Source organism: Macaca fascicularis, chromosome 14 (genome assembly GCF_037993035.2).
Source record: "Macaca fascicularis isolate 582-1 chromosome 14, T2T-MFA8v1.1".
Lineage (NCBI taxonomy): Eukaryota > Metazoa > Chordata > Mammalia > Primates > Cercopithecidae > Macaca > Macaca fascicularis.
Window position 1 is genome coordinate 118,426,503 of NC_088388.1, and position 17,286 is coordinate 118,443,788.

The 17,286-nt window shown below is 46.9% G+C and overlaps 1 protein-coding gene and 1 long non-coding RNA gene across 3 annotated transcripts in view; one reads left to right on the forward strand and one right to left on the reverse strand.

Annotated features, from left to right (window-relative positions):
* Positions 1 to 11,483, forward strand: part of LOC123568680 (uncharacterized) — a 183,234-nt gene extending 171,751 nt beyond the window's left edge. The window contains exon 3 of the transcript XR_012423794.1: positions 11,348 to 11,483. The gene's annotated coding sequence lies outside the window, so the exon portion shown is untranslated. The remainder of the gene's footprint in view (positions 1 to 11,347) is intronic.
* Positions 11,484 to 13,196: 1,713 nt separating this feature from the next.
* Positions 13,197 to 16,661, reverse strand: LOC135967143 (uncharacterized). Of its 2 annotated transcripts, none has more exons than XR_012423795.1 (4): positions 15,823 to 16,661; positions 14,529 to 14,585; positions 13,970 to 14,071; positions 13,197 to 13,325 (listed from the first exon to the last, which is right to left on the reverse strand). It is a non-coding gene; the product is annotated as an uncharacterized lncRNA (long non-coding RNA). The 2 variants fall into 2 exon arrangements; XR_010581037.2 differs by having other exon boundaries at positions 13,970 to 14,097.
* Positions 16,662 to 17,286: the final 625 nt, after the last annotated feature.

Below are 17,286 nucleotides of genomic sequence, written 5' to 3' on the forward strand. Positions count from 1 at the left end.
GGTGGTGGCATCAGCTGGGGCCGAGGCCAGGCACCTTCTGTCTATGGACTCCAGCCTGAGTTTCAGGGACATCTTGACTCACAAGGGGAACTTTTCCCTCCCACCAATCATGGCATTGGGGGTGGAGGGTGGGCAGCCACCCTGGATGACGTCACTCAGTGCACACCATTGCTGGCCCCTGTGGCTGTTGCATGAAGAGGAGATGAGGCCCCATTTTCGAGAAATCGTCTGTGCTAGGCATCTCAGTGAAGGGGGTTGAGCCAACTGCTAGGTCTCCTCTAAGACACCAGGAAGCACTGGGGGAACCCTGGATGCACCCAAGTAGGGACTGGATCCGGGAGGCTTGAGGATTCGCTCTTTTCTCCTACACGGGTTGGAGGCCACTCTGCCTCAATGCCATCCTCTACATTTGCATGACTACTGTCCTGTGAAAAATCTCTGCTTGTGAGCCAGCGCAAGTATGACTCAGCATGTCTCTTTAATTCCCTTTGGGCACGACCATGAGAGTCAGTTTACAATAACCAGACACCTGGCTTTACAATCACTCCTCATTGTTGACCCAAAACAGTATCCCGCAGCTCGATCACTGCCCATGTGCTAGACTTCTCGCAGAATGACTCTTATTTAAAAAAAAAAAATCCACATCTGGTGCATTTAGTGGCCTACAGCACATGCCTTTGAGAATTCATCAAGGCAGAAAGTATTCGTTATTCGAGGATGGGTTTGATTTTTGGCAATGATGTTGAGGCTCTCTGGGTCAAGTTGGAAGATTATGCAGCCGGGAGAGCTCTTTGCTTAGACCACTGCGTCAGACAGCCCTCCTCAGTCTCCGTGCTCAGCTACCGCTTCCCTTCTATAGCTCCCCCAGTCGCCATGGCAGATGTGGCCAGACACCTCACTCTCTTGCCATCTGCCCAGGGTTTCTCTGCCACCAGGGCCATGCCCAGCTCTTCCTCGTCTCAGATGCATTTTGCACGGTTCTTCAGAGGTTCCCTAGCAGGATGGAGCCTCAGTGACCCACGGTGATGGCCAGCTCAGTTAAGACACCTTAGCTTGGCCTTTCTGCTTCTCTGTTTTATGCTTCCCAATCCCCCTTGGGATTGTAGGGAACCATTGCTTTTCCCTGGAATCTCTTTCCAAAATAAGCTACTTGAACCAAAGGCTCTTTATGTGGGGGAACCCAGGTGAGAACAGCTGCCCTGCTGAATTTTTTTGTAAGACTTTCAACAGAGTTTGAGGATGGAGTTACGGGGAGTCTATTGAGATACTGGTCATAGGAGTTCATAGTGTCCCGAGGCATCATATATATGGGCCATCTCTTTTGCTCTCTCTCTGCCCTTTTTTTTTAAAAAATTATTTTTTAGACATAACTCACTTGCCATATAAGTCCCATTTAAAGTGTGCAATTTGGCCAGGCATATGACTCATGCCTGTAATCCCAGCACTCTGGGAAGCAGAAGTGGGAGGATTGCTTGAGTCCAGAAGTTCAAGACCAGACTGGGAAATACAGTGAGACTCCATCTCTATACAAAAAAATATATATATAATAAAGTGTGCAATTCAGTGGTTTTTAGTATATTTACAGAGTTGTGCACCCATCACCACATCGATTTTAGAACATATTTATCACCCCTAAAAGAAACACGGTACTCATTAAAAATCACTTTCCATTTCTCCCACAACCTCATCCCTCTAGGCAACCACTGATATACTTTTTGTTTGCCTATTGTGGATACTTCACTTAAATGGAATTGTATAATATGTGGCTTTTTGTGTCTAGCTTGTTTACTCAGCCTAATGTTTTCGTTATAAAGGAATGAAGGAACCTCAGCAGAAGGTTCATCTGTATGTGGCATGTATCAGTACTTCATTCTTTTTTTTTTTTTTTTGTGAGACAGGGTCTTGCTCTGTTGCCCAGGCTGGAGTGCAGTGGCATGATCATGGCTCACTATAGCCTCGAACTCCTGGGCTAAAGCAATCCTCCTGCCTTGGCCTTCTGAGTAGTTGGGACCACAAGTACTGTTCCACCATGCTGGCTATTTGTAGAAGTGAAGATTTGCTATGTTGTCCAGGCTGGTCTCAAAACTCCTGGGCTCAAGCAGTTCTCCTGCCTTGGCCTCCCAAAGTGCAGGGATTATAGGTGTGATTTCATTCATTTTATGGCTGAATAATAATCCCTTGTATAGATACGCCACATTTTATTTATCCATCAATCAGTTGATGGACATCCCAGTTTCGTCCACCTTTTGGCTATTAAGAGTAATGCTACTATAAATATTTGTGTACAAATTTCTTTCTGTGCAGGTGTATGTTTTGGTTTCTTTTTGTTATATACCTAGGAGTGGAATTGCTCGTTCACTTTGCTCCTCTTTTAATTTTTAATTTTACTGTTAGGTTAGACAATACATTCCCATGCTATCTCACAATTTAAAAGGTACAAAAGGAGAATTTCTATTGTCTCCTTAATCACAAGCAATATTTCCCACTTTAAATGTATTTTTGGAGATATCTCTAGCATATATAAACAATTACGAATATTTGTTCTTTCTTTTTCTATCACAAATAGTGATACAATATACACTGTTCAGTACCTTACTTTATTTGTTAAACATTAAATCTTAGAGATTGCTCCATATCATTACAAAAGAAGCTTTTCATTTTTGTATCTATGTAGCATTCCCTTGAATGGAGAGAAATAGCTTATTTAATTTAAATGATTTATTTAACCAGTCCCTAATTAAAAGGCATTAGGTTGTTTCCAATCTTTTGTTATTACAAACAATAGTACAATGAAAAACCTTAAACAAATACCATTTCCCACATGTGTGAGTTCATCATAGGATATATTTCTAGAATTAGAAAAACCATATCACAATGTATGTGAACTTGGCTGGGCCCGGTGGCTCATGCCTGTAATCCCAGCACTTTGGGAGGTCAAAGTGGGAGGATCATTTGAGCTCAGGAGTTCAAGACCAGCCTGGGTAACATAGTAAGACCCCATATCTATTTAAAAAAGAGAAAGAAAGAAAGGTATGTGAACTTTAAATCTTGACACATATGCCAATTGCCTTCCATAGAGGTTATACCAATTTACAGCTCATCAGCAACGTGTGACCTCTTTGCACATACCCTCACAACTTTGATGGGTGGAAAATGATATCTCCATGTCATTTTAATGTGAAATTATGAGTGAGTTACAGTGTCTTTTATTCCTTTTTGTAAAATGCCCGTTCATATCTTTTGCCTGTTTTTTCAATCGACATGATCATTTTCTTGATGATTTGGAGTATTCTTACTTATCGGAGAAATTAAACCTTTGTTTACAAGATGAGTATCTAAAACTTCTCCCAAAGGGTCGAGTCTTTTGCTTTTGTGTACTATTGTTCATGAATACCCAGTATCCCTCCCTGAAAAGGCATTACATTCCCGCCCTTGTGAACCAACGTGTAGCTGTGTGACTTGTTCTGGTCAGTTAAATGTAAGTGGAAGCCCACGTGACACTTTGGGCTGAAGTTTGAAGTGCTGGTGCTTTGCTTACCCTCTTTCTCTCTGACATGGGAATTGGCATCAGCAGATGATGGCTGTGCCTTCAACTTGGGAGCCTAAAGTGAAAATGACAATACTGACAACATGGGAGTGGAGGCCCCAGCCATTCCACAACAGGATATGGACTGTGGGCCAGAAATAATCCCTTGTTGCTTTATACCCCTCAGATTTTGGCTTTTTTTCTTGCTGCAGTGTAACCAGCCTATCCAGACTCATTTTTGCCACAAAGACTTTTGAAAAAAATTTTATTTTGATAAGGTTAAAATGATTAATCCTTTATTTCATGACTTCTAGGTTTGTGCCAGAAGATCTTCCTCAATCATGCAATGAAAAATCTTAAATATTATTTCCCTGCCAGGCATGGTGGCTCACGTCTGTAATCCCAGCACTTTGGGTGGAGGGCTGAGGCAGGTGGATCACCTGAGGTCAGGAGTTTGGGACAAGCCTGGCCAACACAGTGAAACTACGTCTGTACTAAAAATACAAAAAATTAGTCAGGTGTGGTGGTGGACACCTGTAATCCCAGCTACTCAGTAGGCTGAGGCAGGAGAATTGCTTGAACCTGGGAGGCAGAGGTTGTGGTGAGCCGAGATCACACCACTGCACTCCAGCCTGGGCAACAAGAGCAAAAGGAAACTCCGTCTCAAAACAAACAAACAAACAACAAACAAACGAACGAACAAAAACCCCCCAAACCAAATATTGTTTCCCACATCTGGATTATTATTTTAAAAATCCTCCCATGGTTTGTTGAAAATGTATTATTTATCTTCTAATTTGAAATGCCGTCAGGTGCCACTCTCTGACTGTCATTGTTTCGTAGTTCGAGAAGTGGAGCTTAGGGCAGCAGCTGCTCTTGCCTGGGCCAACCACCATAATCCCAGTGTTTGAGACTGTGGCTGCTGCTGAAAGCAACTTGACTGCAGATGTGTATTCCAATCAGGAGCTTCTCCTGTCACACAGAAGCCTAGCATTGGGCATTTCAGGGCCAGTAGGGCAGCTCCAGGGCTGTTCTTATGTGGTTCTGTTTTATCCTCCTTAGCACGTGGCTTTCCCAGACGTCATGGTCCAAGATGTCTGCTGGAGCTCCAGCCATCAAGCCTGAGTTTCAGGCAGGAAGTAGGAGAAGGCAGGTGAGGCCAAAGGGACTATGCCAGTTGTTCATCTCCCTTTTAAGGAACTTTTTTGGATGTCTCACCTACAGTCTTCTGTTTATACGTTCTTGCCCAGAAGTTAGTCATACAGCCACACCTTGTATCAAAGGGGCAAGACATGCAGAGTTTATAGTGTTGGTGTGATGGAATGCTGGAGGTTTGATGAGACAGGGTGATAGATAAGTTCTCTGACAGGCTCAGAACTTTGGGGGCAGGGCCTGCTCCTAAAAAACAGAGCTCCCTGGTAGCAAATCCCAGCACAAGGCACCACAGCCGTCCTCATCCCCTCCTTGCCTTCTGGCCATCTCAGGCCATCCCCAGCTTTGGGGACTTCCCAGAAGGGTCTGCACCTGTGAGTGGTAGCTGAAAGCTGGGAGGGAGCCTGGCCCCTACTCTGGGAGTCAGAAGCCCTCTTGGTCTTTGGTCAATTCACCTTTGGCTAGCGCTGACTAACTCTGGCTTGAATCTCTGAGCCTATTTTTCCTTCTGTAAACTTGGGAAACAGGAATAGCTTCCTAGGGCTGCTGTGCTAACAGAGAGAAACTACATCTAGGAAAGCCTTAGGAGGTTGCAGCTGTTGATTTTGGGAGAACAAGGGAAGACTGCCTGGGAGTTCCTGCTGCCATCAGCAGGGGTGGCCTGGGTGCCGTCAGAGAGACCCAGAGGAGGAGAAGGGTGTGGTGCTCCGTTGCTCCCACCTTTCCCACTGCTTCTTGATTGTCCTTCAGGATTGTTCACCTGTCCACACACCCAAAATCACCAGTACTTCCCAGCATCCTCACCCCAACTTCCCTGGCTCAGGCGTTCCTCCCATCTCAGCCACCCCAGTAGCTAGGACCACAGATGCACGACACCACACCTGGCTAATCTATTTATTTTTTGTACAGATGGGGTCTTGCTATGTTGGCTAGGCTGGTCTCAAACTCCTGGCCTCAGGCAATCCTTCCACCTCAGCCTCCCAAAGTGCTGAGATTACAGGCATGAGCCAGCATGCCCAGCCACATTTGTTTCTTGTTCTTATAAAATTCCCATGACTCTCTGGGACAGCTGTCCCTGGCAATCCAGACTAAAGCCTCCACCTCAACACTTGCCACAAAGAGTGAAGAGAGAATGAGGGCCTCATATCTACTCTTCTATGCTTCAGTCTGGAGGTAACACTTAGACCCATAGACTGCTGGCCAGAGCAAGGTGCACAGCTCTGTGACCTGCAGGCCCTGGGAAAAGTAGGCAGCACCCAGATTGAGTATCTGCAGTCAAGCCTCTGTTAGTAGCAGTAACAAATGTAGTAGCTGTGTCTGCTAAAAGCCTATAGGACCATGCTACCAGTCCATGTCCAAGTTCCTGCCTAGTCCTCGATAACTATGATCTGGCCTGGCCGATGCCTCCCAGCCCATCACCCCCATCTCTCTTCAAATGCATCTCGCAAAGTCCTTCCTCCCAGGCCTATTCATGCTCTTCTTCTGCTTTATCAACTGTCACCACTTCTTTCCTCTTTCCTAAGTTCTTCAGGGCCCAAATCAAGCTCAATCTCTTCCTCAAAGCCTTTTGGCTTATCCCTTAGTGCTGTCCCTTCTTTGAGCTCCTCCAGGGCTGATTTTTAAGCTTCTCACTCAGCCCTGAGCATATACTCCTTCTATATGTCCTGTCTAGTGTAGGGGAAGAAAAATAAATTTGTCTTCAACCTTCATAGGTTCTTCGTTAGCATGAACCCCTGTAACAGAGGACAGATTAACAAGAGAAAATAAAGTTTATTCACCTATATATTTCATATATACATGGGGGACACCCAGAGAATGAGTGGTTCTCAAAGAGGCAGCTTTGAATTCTGACTCATAAGCATCTTCAACAAAGAACAGTCAGTTTTGTTTGTTTTTGAGATGGAGACTCGCTCTGTCGCCCAGGCTGGAGTGCAGTGGCGCAATCTCAGCTCACTGCAATCTCCGCCTCCCAGGTTGAAGCGATTCTCCTGCCTCAGCCTCCCGAGCAGCTGGGACTACAGGCGCCCACCACCATGCCTGGCTAGCTTTTGTATTTTTAGTAGAGACGGGGTTTCACCATGTTAGGTCTCCAACTCCTGACCTCATGATCTGCCCACCTCAGCCTCCCAAAGTGCTGGGTTTACAGGTGTGAGCCACCGTGCTCGACCAGAACAGTCAGTTTTTATGGTCAGGTGCAGTGGCTCATGCCTATAATCTCAGCACTTTGGGAGGCCAAGGCAGGTGGATCACCTGAGGTCAGGAGTTCGAGACCAGCCTTGCCAACGTGGTGAAACCCTGTCTCTACTGAAAATACAACAACTAGCTGGGCCTGGTGGTGTACACCTGTAGTCCCGGCTACTGGGGAGGCTGAGGCAGGAGAATCGCTTCAACCTGGGAGGTGGAGGTTGCAGTGAGCAGAGATTGCACCACTGCACTCCAGGCTGGGTGACAGTGAGACTCTGTCTCAAAAAAAGAAAAAAAGAAAAAAAACAAAACAGACTTTGACTCTCCAGGGGCAGCAACTTGTGGGTTGGCAAATAACTGGCAGATAAAGGTTATTAGTAAAGCTTGTTAATATAGATTCCTGTGGTACCATCTTCAGGCTGGTAAGGGTCTAAAGCTATCCTCCATGGTTAGCTTGCATTCTCCTAGGTAGAAGAGGGAGTGGGATATCTTTTGTCTTTGTAAATCAATGTCCTGCTTTTGGGCACATAGAGGAGAGTAGAGCGCTTTCCTGCATCTGCTTCTAAATTGCCTTCAGCTCAACAATCCATCTTTTGGGGTGGCATGTTCTGGTCTCCCCTATTAAACTATAACCTTTGGAGGTCAAGGGTTATATCTTTCCCTTCTTTGCCCTCTCAGTGCCCTACTCTGTAGGGCTCCTAATGACTTTAATTCCCAAATGGTCACTGGGCACCTATTAAATAGCAAACAGCATGCTAAGCACTAGGGATGCAAAGAACAGTAAAATATGACCTGGGAAAGGAATAGGATTTATATGCACCTGCTGTATATCATCTAATGACTAAGAAAGAAAGACAGCTCTGGAGTCTGCCTGGGGTTGAATCCTGTCTCTGGTGTTAAATTAACTACAAGACCTTGGGCAAGTTACTTAACTTCTTTAGCCTGAGTTTTCTCATCTTCAAAAATAGTAATGATCATTACCTACTGTATTAGCTCCCTAGGGCTGCTGTAACAAATCACAAACTGGGTGGCTTAAAACAACAGAAATTTATTCTCTCAAAGCTCTGGAAGCCAGAGTCCAAAATCAAAGTGTCAGCAAGGCCATGCTCCCTGGAAGACTCTGGGGAAGAACTCCTTCCTTGCCTCTTCCTAGCTCTGGTGGCTCCTGGCAGCCCTAGGTGTTCCGTGGCTTGTAGCTGCATCATTCTAAGCTCTGATTCCATCTTTACAAGGCATCTCCTCTTACGCTCTCTGTATCTCTCTGTGTCCTCTCCTCTTCTAAGAAAGACACTAGTCACTGGAATTATTATTATTATTTTTTTTGAGACGGAGTTTTACCCTTGTTGCCCAGGCTGGAGTGTAATGGCGCTATCTTGGCTCACTACAACCTCTGCCTCTCAGGTTCAAGCGATTCTCCTGCTTCAGCCTCCTGAGTAGCTGGGATTATAGGCGCCTGCCACTATGCCCGGCTAGTTTATTTGTATTTTTAGTAGAGACAGGGTTTCACCATGTTGGCCAGGCTGGTCTCGAACTCCTGACCTCAGATGATCCGCCCACCTTGGCCTCCCAAAGTGCTGCGATTACAGGCGTGAGCCACCACAGCCGGCCCCAGTCACTGGATTTAGGGCTCGCCCTAATCCAGTGTGACTTCTTCTGAACTAATTACATCTGCAAAACTCTATTTTCAAATAAGGTCACACTGTGAGATTCTGGGTTGACAAGAATTTTTGGAAGACACTTGTTCAACCCACAGCACCTGTTTTGTCAGGTCATTGTGAGGATTAAATGAGATGATGCCTGTGAAGCATTTGGCACAATGCCTGGCACATAGTAAAATTCGTTGAATGTTAGTCATTTTTAGGGCAGTAAATTAATCAGCATTGTTTTTATTTGTGAACATCAGAAACCCAATTCAGTCCTTGTGTGGCTTAATGAGGCTATGGAGTGCCTTTCCCTCTTCATCGCCCAGCTTTCTTCATTGTCTTTATCCTTAGGCACACTCTCCTAGAGAGGTGGCAAGAAAATCTCTCAGCAAATCTGGAGCTCCATTAGACCAGCTAACCATGCTTGATGGAAAAGGATCACCTCTTTCTCAATAGTTTCAGCCAAAGTTCCTGGGCTGAATCTCATGGAACCAACTGGAACATGAGCCTATCCCAGAGCCAATCCCTGTGGCCAGGGGGATGCAATATCCTGAACTAGGGGATGGGGTGGAGGGTGAACCACCTGAGCTGCAAATGAGGGAAGGGTGGCTCCCAAAAGAGAAATCAAAATGTGAACCCTCAGATACCAAATCTGCAAAAACACAAATAGTCAACTATAGACTGTGACAATGTTGTGTGCCAGCTCCTAGCATGGTCTTTGGCACAGTATAGAAGTTCAGTAAATGTTTGTTGAATAATCGTATGAATAATGCAAGAAAACACGTTAGGCACCAAGTAAGATGCTCATGTTGGCGGGGCGTGGTGACTCACCTCTGTAATCCCAGCACTTTGGGAGGCTGAGGCAGGCGAATTACTTGAGGCCGAGAGTTCAAGACCAGCCTAGCCAACATGGCGAAACCCCATCTCTACTAAAAATCCAAAAATTAGCCAGGCATAGTGGCGTGCGCCTGTAATCCCAGCTACTTAGGAGGCTGAGGTGGGAGAATCGCTTGAACCTGGGAGGTGGAGGCTACACTGAGCCGAGATCATGCCACTGCACTCCAGTCTGGGTGACAGAATGAGACTCTGTCTCAAAAAAAAAAAAAACAACAAAACCCAAAAGCTCATGTTTTCTCATTTTCTCATTACTTCCCACTGCAAAGAAGATATTCCACTTTGCAGGTGTGGAAATTGAGGCTGACTGAGTTTAAGTGATCTAAGATGACAGAATAAAAAGCAGTAAAGCTAGGATTCAAAGCAGGTGGGTTTCATTGCAGTGCCTGTGATATTTCTATTACACCATGCTGCCTTTGTCCACCAGACTCATAGCCAGGGAAGAAAGTTTGAACACATACCACTGTTGGGTGCAAAAACAAAATGAATTTGTTGATGAAGGTGCTGATGTACAGCAGGTAGTGGAGGAGGAAGGAGACGGTAAACCTAAAGAGAATGTTGTAGGGATTTCACCCTGAGAAATTCAGATCTGCATTTGGGGCTGGATGAGGAGGACATTCCAGGAGCTCTGAAAGAGCCCAGTAAGTGGGTGAATCAGGTGACCTAATCCACCAAAACAGCTTCAGTGTCTCCAAGAGGGAGGGGGACATGAAGCCTGTGAGGGTCACCCATGCGTCAACAGTTCATCAATTATTGACATTTTTTCTTTTTGATTGCTATGTAGTATTCCATTGTGTAAATATGCCATAATTCTATTTTTTTAATGGGATCTCATTGTGTTGCTCAGGCTGGAATGCAGTGGCCTGAACTCCTGGGCTCAAGTGATCCTCCTGCCTCAGCCTCCCAAGTAACTGGGACTACAGGAAACATGCCATAATTATTTTCTCCATTCTGTTGTTGATGATATTTAGGTTGTTTCTAGTTTTTTGCTATTAGGAATAAGCCACTATGAACATTCTTGTGCATGTCCTTTTGTGGTCATAGCATGCATTTCTGTTGGATACACTCAGGAATAAAATTGTTGGGTCATCCAGATGTCCCCCATTCATCGTTGGCTGTTCTTTGTCTTCTACCTCTCAAAGCCCCTCAGATAGTGCAGAACTCCTGCCTGTCTAGAGCTCTCTAAGCCTGGAGGCAGGGGGTTGGACAAGGTGATCCCCCGAGGCCTCTCTCAGCATTTCTCTGAAGGATTTAGCCACGGGTCTCTGGCCCCAGCTCCCACCAGCATCACTGTTTGCTCATGAAAACGTTTCATGCGATTAGCCAAGTAATGACATCTTAAAACTGTAGAGCTAATATATTACGTAATAAAACACAGAAGCAAATCTCTTTGACACATACTGGTGATTTACTCCGCCAGCCATAAAGAGAATTACATTTCAGGTTGATATATAAAAGGCGGCAGGCAGAGCTTATGAAGAATTAGCATAGCTTTGTGTTGGACCTCTCCATTCATGTGGACCAGTTCATCATTCCTCCTGCAGTTAGCCAGCAAACATTGACTCAGCTGGGCCTTCCCAGTGACTGGTCACCGCTGCCACTGGCCCTGTTGGCAGCATGGAAAGGGCAGATGGAGAGGGCCAGGTCTGAGGTGTAAGGCATTCATTCCTACAGGCAGCTCTGTGACATTGAAGCTGTCTTCACGGGGTTAACAAGAATTCTGAACAGAAATATGGGGATGATTAAGCATTAATCAGGCTGCACTCTGACCAGCTTCGTTGTAACCAACAGTCACAGTAGGTCTAGATACTGGCCGTTTGCATCCACATGGTTCCTATAGATAGAATTTCTGATGTCAGAACCACAAGACTATTGTTTAAGCTAGATAGGATCTCTGACTTTAGAATCACAAGGCTCTCATTTAAAAATTGCTTACCGTGTTTTTCAGATCCCCAATTCCAGTAAAACAGCTTATGCCAACCAGTTTGAAGACTCCCACGGAGGAACAGAATCAATATGAGAATACAGTTTCTTCATCTCCCTGTCTTATGGCTTCAACCTGCACTCTTTGACCAATCAACAATCTCCACACTTTCACTCCAAAACCCTGAAGAACACGATCCCCAGACTCCTCAGGGAGTTGGATTTGAGGTTTCCTCCTGCCTCCTTGTTTGGTGTCCCTACAATTAAACCTCTTTCTCTGCTGCAACCTGGTGTCTTGGGCATATTTAAAATTGTCTTTGCAGAGATTATGACAGTGAGAGAAGTCTAGCAAGGCTGACTCCATCTTGCTTCTAACCCCCCAGGCTGGCTGTCCTCCCTCATTCCTGGGCATAGGCCAAGCTAACCATGGGAGGAATTTAGTTTACAGTTTAACTTCGAAGTAAGGATGATAATAGTCCCTCTCTAAAACTGATCCCCTCCTTGTTAGGGGGCTGAAGCTGCCCTTGTAAGACCAATGGAAGGCCACAAGATTAGGAATATCGGAGGGGCCTGAATTCTGCTTAAATGTAGGGCAGGGCTGGGCATGGTGGCTCATGCCTATAATCCCAGCACGTTGGGAGGCTGAGGCAGGCAGATTACAAGGTAAGGAGTTCGAGACCAGCGTGGCCAGCATGGTGAAGCCCCGTATCTACCAAAAAAAAAAAAAAAAAAAAAAATTAGCCAGACATGGTGGTGCATGCCTGTAGTCACAGTTACTTGGGAAGCTGAGGCAGAAGAATCACTTGAACCCAGCAGGTGGAGGTTACAGTGAGCTGAGATCACGCCACTGCACTCCAGCCTGGGTGATAGAGTGAGACTCTGTCTCAAAAAAAAAAAAAGAAGAAGTAGGGCATAGTTTCCATAATCTCTTATTTCTAAGGAGTTGTTGTGGCTAGAGGTCACAAGTTTTGTGACCTCCCCATTGCTCCTACAGATAACACCACTACCAATCCCAGAATCTAAGATTGGTCTTCTGAGATGTTTCTCAGACTTCTGCATTCTGGCAACCGACTGAGCCCACCTGGACTTAATGACTCATGACTCAACCAGTCCTGTGCCCTCACCCCAACCAGAGGCAGACACAGTGCATGAGGACAGTTTTCCACCAGGATCGCATCCCTGACCAATCAGCAGCACCCATTCCTTAGTTCCCTGCCCACCAAACTATCCTTGAAAAATTCTAACCTCCAAGCCTTCAAGGAGATTGAGTTGAGTGATCCCCAGTTCTCCCACGTGGCTGGCCTATCATTAATTAAATTGTTTACTGTAATACCACAGTATCAGTGAATGTATCGTTAATTAAATTCTTTAATACCACAGTATCAGTGAATGGGTTTTGTCCGTACAGCAGGCAGAAAGAATCCACTGGGCAATTACTTGCTGACTTGCTGAATACATCAGGCAATGGACTTACTACAGTTACAACACTGCAGAAGAAGCATCTGGCCTGGTAGACAGGGTGCCTTTTCTCTGGGCCTGATTTGCCACTACCAGCCTTAAGCAACTCACCACCTCTCTTGGAGTCAACATACATGCTGGGAGCAAGAGGCTCCCAGCTCCTCACTGATCACCCAGGAGAGGTTTACAGTAAATGCTCTGAACTTCCAGGACCAATTTTCTGAAGCAAAAGTCAGGTCTCTCAGTCTGACAAGTTTTCTTCTTCTTCCTTCTTCCTTCTTCCCTTCCTTCTCCTTCTCCTTCTCCCCTTCTCCTTCTCCTTCTCCTTCTGCTTCTCCTTCTTCCTCCTCCTCCTCCTCTTTCTCTTCTTTCTTTCTTCCTCTTCCTTTTTCTTCATCTCCTTTTCCTTCTTCTTCTTCTTCGTCCTCTTCTTTCTCTTCTTCCTCTTCTTTCTTTCTCTTCTTTCTTCTTCTTCCTTCTTCTTCTTTTTTAAATCAGGAAGGCTCCCAAGCCCGAGTAGGCACAGAGAGGTTACTGGTGCATTTCTAAGGATGAAAGGACAAGGAATTTGCAACTGAGCTGTCCTGGTGTCATTGACCTCAAGGATTCCCTTCCCCATTGTGGCCGTAAAGGAAAAAATGGAGGCAAAATTAATATAAGAAGAGAGTTTGTTTGCATCAAGTTTGAAGACTGCAATCAGGGAGCATAGATTTAAGTTGCCCTGAACATAAGCTCTTAATTAGCAGCAGTTACAAGTGGGTTTTCAAAAGAAAAGAAGAGGCAGTTCACAGGTTGTTTACCAAGAATGTATACTAAGATAAGCTGGGCAACAGAGTGAGACCCTTGTCTCTACAAAAAAAAAAAAAAAAAAAAGGCCTGGCACAGTCTCTCACACCTGTAATCCCAGCACTTTGGGAGGCTGAGGCTGGTGGATTGCTTGAGCCCAGGAGTGCAAGGCCAGCCTGGGCAACATGTCAAAACCCTGTCTCCACTAAAAATACAAAAAATTAGCCAGGCGCGGTGGCACATGCCTGTAATCTCAGCTACTGGGGAGGTTGAGACATGAGAATTGCTTGAACCTGGGAGGCAGAGGTTTTGGTGAGCCAAGATTGTGCCACTGTGCTACAGCCTGGGTGACAGAGTGAGATTCAGTCTTAAAAAAAAAAAAGTTATCTGGGTATGGTAGTACCTGGCTGTAGTCCCAGCTACTCCAGAGGCTGAGGCAGGAGGATTGCTTCAGTAGAGGAGGTTGAGGCTTCAGTAAGCAGTGATCATGCTACCACTCTCCAGCCTGGACAACAGAGTGAGACCCTGTCTCTAAAAAGCAAGTAATAATAATAATAACAGCAACATAAGCCATTCATTCGTCATTTGCTATTCTTTGTATCACAAATTTAGGAACCTGAAGATAATGGGTGAGGCAGCTGGTCAGGAACAGAATCCCTTTGAACAATTGTTCCTGGGCCTGGGTGGAATATGAGGAGAGATGTGTATGACTGAATTCCCAAACTCCTGTCTCTCAGGGCCTGATCAGTTTTGCAGGGCTTAGACTGCTCTGAGCTATTTTTCTTTCCTTGCCATGTTCTCTACTGCCCTGCACCAAGAGGCAAGGGCCCAGAGGGATTTAGAGAGAAAAGAAGTTGGAAAAACCCTCAGGCACCAATATTCAAAGTCCTTGTTTAGAAATAGGAAACTGAGGAAGACAGGAGCTCCTGGGTCATTCAGATTCTGTAGGGGAAGAAAAGTACCTTTTCCTTTCACCTTCCTTAGGTTCATTGGCTGGAACACCTGTAACAAAAGACAGACTAACAAGAGAAAAACAAACAGAAGTTTATTAACCTCTATACCTCATGTACACATAGGAGATGCCCAGGGAAAAAGGAGTAAATCTCAAAGAGGTGGCTTAGAATTCAGGCTGAAATACCGTCTTCAGCTGAAACACAGAAAGAAAGGTATGAGGGAGGCCAGTTACGGGAGGTGACCAGGAAAAGCACAGTAAACAAGGGTAAGGTTTGCTATGCATATTAAAGTCAGTGCCTTATCCATTGATAAGTCTCTAGTGGTTTGGAGACATCCTTCTCTTCCTGGTACACAGAGGGAGACATCCTTACAAAGGGAGATTTCCTTTGTAAATGTAAATTTCCCATACAAAAGGGTAACTTCTACTCTGTTTTCAGTTTCTCCTGTGTCTGCAGTTTCTCAAAATAATCCTTATGCTAGAAAGGCATATTTTAGGGTGGCATATTCTGGTCCCCTACAGTCATATTTTGGTCTCCTACAATTCACAGAGAAAATTAGTGTCAGAGTCGAGACTAGAAGCCAGCACGAGATGTATATAGCCAAAGTCATGCTGCTGCCATCCTGGGTAATGGAGCCCAGAATCTAATATGGTATCTGCTCCTTCTCTTACCTAGGCACAAACTGAGAATTTTTTTTTTTTTTTTTTTTTGAGATAGAGTCTCACTCTATCGCCAGGCTGGAGTGCAGTGGTACGATCTCAGCTCACTGCAACCTCCACCTCGTGGGTTCAAGCGATTCTCCTGCCTCAGCCTCCTGAGTAGCTGGGACTACAGGTGCATGCCACCACACCCAGTTAATTTTTGTATTTTTAGTAGAGATGGTGTCTCACTATGTTGGCCAGGCTGGTCTTGATCTCCTGACCTCGTGACCCACCCACCTTGGTCTCCCAAAGGGCTGGGATTAGAGGCATGAGCCACCGTGCCCAAACTGCAATCTTAAAGGAAACCCAGCCTCATGCTTCGTCTTTTCTCATGTTTCCCCACCCCTCTTCTCTTGCTCAGGTGCTGGTGGCCTGTCTAGTGGAGGGTTGCTCTGGATGCAGCAAGGTTGGACAGGATGAGCTCTAGAGAGCCAGGGCTTTTGATCCTTAGACTTGGGGAGAGGTGGGACCTGGGAGGTCAACTGCAGGTAACCCAGCTGCAGTAGCCATTAGCCAACTGTGAGCCCTTGGGAACTGGGAACCGGGACTCCTGGGATCTGCCTCCCTTCTCTCTCCTCCCTGGTCTTCTGAGGCCAACTCACCTTTGGTTTTCCACTGGGAAATGTGTTCACCTCTCCAAACCTGGACAGAGCGCCTCCTCCTGGCTGAGTGGGGATGTTCTCCAGCGAGCCTTGGGACGTTGGGGAGCAACGCTGCACACATGGGGTTCATCAAAAAGCCATTTGCAGGCCAGGTGCGGTGGCTCACACCTGTAATCCCAGCACTTTGGGAGGCTGAGGCAAGTGGATCTTCTGAGGTCAGGAGTTCAAGACCAGCCTGGCCAACATGATGAAACCCCATCTGTACCGAAAATACAAAAATTAGCTGAGTGTGGTGGCATGCACCTGTAATCCCAGCTACTCGGGAGGCTGAGGCAGGAGAATGGCTTGAACCCAGGAAGCAGAGGTTGCAGTGAGCCAAGATTGCACCACTGCACTCCAGCCTGGGTGACAGTGTGAGACTCTGTCTCAGAAAAAAAAAAAAAAGCCATTTGCAAGGGTGAGAATTGCATCCTCTGAGCCCCCAGCCCCTCCTCCTTGGCCTGAATGCAGGAATGGCAGGCTTGGGCACTAGTTGAATGGTTGGAGGAGAACTCCAACTCAGCAGAGCAGCACGCGGGGCCTAGAAGGCAGTATGGGAACCACTTCTAGGTTCTGGAATGTGCAAACTCAGCCACGCACAGACCTTCAGCTTCCGGCCCAGCCTCCTGCTGAGTTATTGAGGCAGATAATGGAAGAGGCGGGGGAGCGGGGCGGGGGGGCGCCTAGAAACCCCCAAGCCCCTCCTCCTGCCCATTGTTCCCTCCGAATCCCTCTCCCGCGGCTCAGCGCTGCGGAGCTCAGGGGCGCAGGCTCTTCGAGCTCAGGGGCGCAGGCTCTTCGAGCTGCGGTGGGGCGGGGGCCGCGGGGCGTCCGTTTGTTCTCCGCGGAGGAGGCGACGCGCCGCCAACGACCGCAGCTCACGTCCTCGAGCTTCTGGGAGCCGCCCCAGCGGGAGCCAGGGAGAAGATGAATCGCGTTGAGTGACACAGGACATGGCAGATTGGATGTTTAATTTGGGTATCTCTTTAGAACGCCCCCAACGCCCACCTCCTCTGCTCCCACTTAGCATCCAGCCGGCGAGAAAGCCCTGCTCCTCACAAATTGCCTTGTCGGCTCAGAGAAAAATGCCAGCGTGACTGATTGCTAGCTGGGTCCCTCCAAGTGCGCAGGAAGGAACCGGCACGACCGCACAGTGCTCCTTCCTACAGAGACGCGGCGTCGTGCCAGAGCCGGAGATTTGAGTCAGACACCGGGAAGGACTGCCCGTGGAGGAGGGCCGCTCGTGGGGCTAGGGGTTTGTTTAGGGGTCTCTCGGGGCCAGAGGGAGGGCCAGGCGACTCTGGCTGGGGTCTGGCGGCTGTGGGGGGCCTGCGGGGCCTGGAGGCAGGGGCCGGCACCCGGTCCGCGAGAGGGGGGACTTGCAGGGCGCGGAGGCGGAACGCAGCCCCCAGCAGGCGGACAGCC